At 37.1% G+C, this 4,359-nt stretch overlaps 1 protein-coding gene across 1 annotated transcript in view; it reads left to right on the top strand.

Annotated features, from left to right (window-relative positions):
* Nucleotides 1-311: 311 nt before the first annotated feature.
* LOC118409574 (heparan sulfate glucosamine 3-O-sulfotransferase 5-like) overlaps nt 312-4,359 on the top strand; it is a gene marked incomplete in the record, with an annotated part of 39,459 nt that continues 35,411 nt past the window's right edge. The window contains 1 exon segment of the mRNA XM_035810691.1: nt 312-415.

Raw genomic sequence — 4,359 nt, 5'->3', positions numbered from 1 at the left:
GTATACAGATAGATATGTAATCAAGTCCCTCTCTTGAATTTTGAGAATCAATATTGAATTTTCACTCCCTTGTGAGTGAATTGTACATAATCATGTCTTGAATTCTAAGAATCTATTGCCAACTTTCCCACAGTTTCCCCACATGTTTCTGCCCTGTCCGCACGTCCAAACGGTGGAATGTAAACATTTTCTGATGGCAGAGGAAAATATAGACAATGTTACACGCTGCAGGGGAGGCATGCATCATATCCAAGGTGACAACCGCATAACACACAGGATCTGATGTCATGGTCAGGATATCAGATATGTAACCTTTCACATCTCCTGCATACCTACCAATGAAGGAGACTTCTTTGGCACAGCAACATCGATAACCCTGCCACAGGATTTGCTTGGGAATTTGATGGAGAACTAGGTTGGAACCTTAATGTTTGTCTAACAATGTAATGATATTGCAGAGGATTACTGGTAACTGATAGATTGGTGTCCCCAAGTTCGGCTAGCACTGCCAGGCTAATCAGTAGAAGTGAGAGATACATGTACATGTACACACCCTTTCCACTACAGACTGCTCCCGCTGAGCAACCAAAGAGTGACTAAAGATAAAACAGCTCTCAGCAAATTTCATAGACTAAATTTTTTTCATCTTCTATTTCTATGTTTTTTGTTGTCTTTTAAATCGTGATTTTGCCTCGTGCATCAAATTTGAATTATAAAGCAAGGGTAAGACACAAATCCAATTTCTCTCAGAGATCGCTGTGTAGTAGAAAGCTGACCTTGCATGTAAAATTGAATAGTGTTGCTGTAGGTCACAGTTCAACTGTTGCTTGAGGTGTTATATAGATATTACATAGTAATAATACTAATAGTCTTCAAAGTATCAGAGATAACAATGAATTTCAGAAAAACATGGGGAATATGAAACATTTTATATTCCTTTGTGGAAATTTGATAAATGAAGTGTTAGCGCATTATCAAAAGAAGTGTAACATTTTCTCTTGTGCTTGCAAGAGTAGTCATCCCCCATGGCCACTAACTTGCAGAAAGCACAAGTCAAAAGTCAGGATATTTATTGATCTCTTGAGAGAGAAACATCTTACTCTGTGTGTGCTTGGCCTGAGTATTGACAGCTTGAGTGCAATGTTGTGTAAGGTTGGAAAGGTCTGTGAAGAACATATTCTGTATACGCAACATGTATATGTATAAAGCATTGCCCAAACATTTCATTGTTTTCCTTGCAATTTTTTTCACATCCACAAAGACCATCCATTCCTTGGTGTGAATTATTTACTTTGACTACTAGATGTATTAAGAAAAGACAATAGCTTCGTGTAGTAAAGTTTTATCTAGAAATTTAATGTTATGGTATTGTACGTCATATATAGATTATTATATGTATTTGTTTTATTGCAATCTCATATCCAAAGGCTGATTGCAAGGAAACAAATAGACATACAATGTATGAGAATATACAAAATGCCCATAGCTAGTTTTAGAACTACTGATATTTCTAAGTATAACTAAAGGGTGAATATATCCTAGTACATGTACATGTATGTATGTATGTATGTAGCCGTGTAATCAGTATAATTATTGTCAAAGCTATTTTCCCCTTCACTTTAATTTTTATGTTATTTGAATGAAGGGAATAAAACCGGAGAAGTCTCCTGGTCAGGCCTAGCCCGCAAAGGGGACACATTCCTGGTCCATGTTGTCAGGTTTGTCACAACTTGTTCCAACTGGCAGCCTGGAATGTTGGGCATCAAAGCCACACAGGCAGGCAGTTGTCTGAGCCAGAGTACAACATGACATTTCAGAGGGGGGAAGGAATGTGGGGCTTGGAGAGTCTGGCTGTTCTGCCCATCTTCGGAAATACCATTAGTACTGTGAAGTGCCTCGTTTGGCCGTACCAAACTTGTTCCTGTGTTTTGGTCATGCTGTGGAAGAGAAAAATGGAAGAAAGCCAACCACTATATGTATAATCAATATGCAGTCAATGTAAATACTTGCATTTACATTTATTGCATATGGCTTATCTATATATTATAATATTTATCTATTTATGGTTGATAGCAACGATAGGCTTTTGTAACAGTTTCATTTCCTACCTCTTTCACTTTGAAATGGCATTGCTGTTGGAAAGGTAATAAGTTCATGTTCAGATCAAGGAAAAGTGAAAGTTGTTGAAACGTTGTTGAGAAACGACTTTAGCTTCATAAAATATATATTTCTTTTGACTGGTAGTACAAAAAATGTACAATGTAGGCATTTTGAATATTATCAATTGAGGGTTGGAAGGAAATGGACACATTTGAACCTGTTCCACAAAATGCAGAATGTGTTGATGCTGAAGAAAAAAAAAAGAAAGAGCTTGTGTAACATTGAATGTTAAAGAGGCATATTTAGTTCAGAACGATACATATGCCATTCTGTACTTATCTGTTTTCTCCTGGCAGGTTTGCTATGAAGTGGCCCATTCAGAACGGCAACTTCCTTGCTGGCAGAGATTGCAATCAGGAAATGATAAGCATAATGGACTTTGCATGCCTTTTATGACAGATGGGTTCAGAAGTCATGTTTGTCAATGTCTGAATGGCACTGAGGAAGTTTGGGTGAACTTTTGACAGACACCGAGTGTGTGCTATACAGTGTAGATTGTAAACAAGTGCCACAGCATCTGTATGCAATGGATAATGATTGCAGAACACTCTTTTTGAAAGATTCACTGGCAGTTTGTTGTGTAAATCCTTAACATACATTGCCTTGTCATTCCAGGTTTGCGATGGCAAATATATCATATTCATATTTATGCCACATAATTAATTTTGTTTGCCAAGAAGGTTATGTTTTTGGTGCAATTACTGTGTAGACAGTAAACATAAAATGTTCCTGATGGATCTTGATGATATTTGGCATGTGGGTAGAGGTGAGGAAACTGAATGTCAAGTTCAGTAATTGGCCTCCAAGTGAATTTCCGCAGTACTGAAGGAGAGCGTCCGACTTTTATGTTTGATGTGCTATTGTCAGGATTTTTAAGTTGAGAACATAGTGGGCCGACAGATTGCCCCTGCTAGTTGCATCATGGTTTGGGTCCTCAAGTCACTTTTTTTAAAGGATGATATGAAATTGCTAAACTCTATCCAGACCCTCCAGTAGGAGAGACAGCTGTCCCATATGCCACAGGCATTCCAAGGCCATGTTAGGTTTGCCCTGCAAATATTGAATCTTTTGTTTAGGTTTGTTTGTGTCAGCTCATTATATCTAGTGGGTTTTTGTGGTTAGGCAATGGCAGTTTTGTAACTTGTTTGACGGCACTCTTTCGGACAGTTGTGTTAGGTGATATATATAGAGATACACGTACAATGCTACGGCCCAAGAATTTGAAGAAAAAAATTATGTTCAGGAAATTAAAGGAATCATTGAAATTCTTAGTGCTGATACTGATTGAGAAATTTACTTGAAATTTTGACTTAGGCCTTCTGAAATGTGATGAAGGGAAGAAAAATCTTGTATTTCAATTGCTATGAATTAGGAAAAATATAGATGTTGTTTACTGTATTCAAAGTCTTTTGCTTATTACTATTTGCAAGCATTTTACAATTACTGATGTAAAGATAGTCGTTAAAATTGCCTTGTCAATTGTGGTCCAGGCTGTTGACTTTAGAAATCAAGTGGAATTGTGGCACGCTTCCTGAATACTCAGCTGTGGTGAAATTTGTTCCCTCAGCTATCTCAAATCATGCAAAGGTCCTGTACTTCTGTGTGTTAATTTTCTGTATACATGTAGACTTAATTCATTTGTACTGTTAGATCAAGATCTTAAATGGTATGATATTACTATATCCTTGGCCTTCCCTGAAAAGTCAGATGGCCACAGGAAGTGACAACTGTCCAAACAGCAGAATATACCAACCCAGAGAAGGGGGAGCTTTTTTATCATGTCTTGATAAGGGACACACCCCTTTGGGTGGGGTCATTTGGGCACCAGGGATTTGTAGAGACAGTACATGTAGAAAGGGAAAGCTGTAATATATCAAATGGTGTCACAGTAGTTAGGTGTTTTCTTTTTGTCTTGTCTCATCGTTTATTCCCAAAACCAACAGGCATTTGTATTGTTATTGAAATCAAGCTCATTTAGTCATTATTACATGTTTTCTTTTCTAATCCATGATCTCAAACTCCTTATGATACGAAATACGCAAATATACTTTGCTAGTTATTCTGCTAATCTGTATCTCTACATGATTTTTTGCATGAGCAACTCAAGGCTACCTTGATATGATACTTCAAAATATTTTTTGTGACATTTTGCTCATTTCTTTTTTCCTAGTATCTTAGCAAGATTTATTGAATGGCTGT

The sequence above is a fragment of the Branchiostoma floridae genome, chromosome 2 (genome assembly GCF_000003815.2).
Source record: "Branchiostoma floridae strain S238N-H82 chromosome 2, Bfl_VNyyK, whole genome shotgun sequence".
Classification (NCBI taxonomy): Eukaryota; Metazoa; Chordata; class Leptocardii; order Amphioxiformes; family Branchiostomatidae; genus Branchiostoma; species Branchiostoma floridae.
Note: the sequence above shows the minus strand (reverse complement) of the source record. Positions and strands in the feature narration are given on the sequence as shown.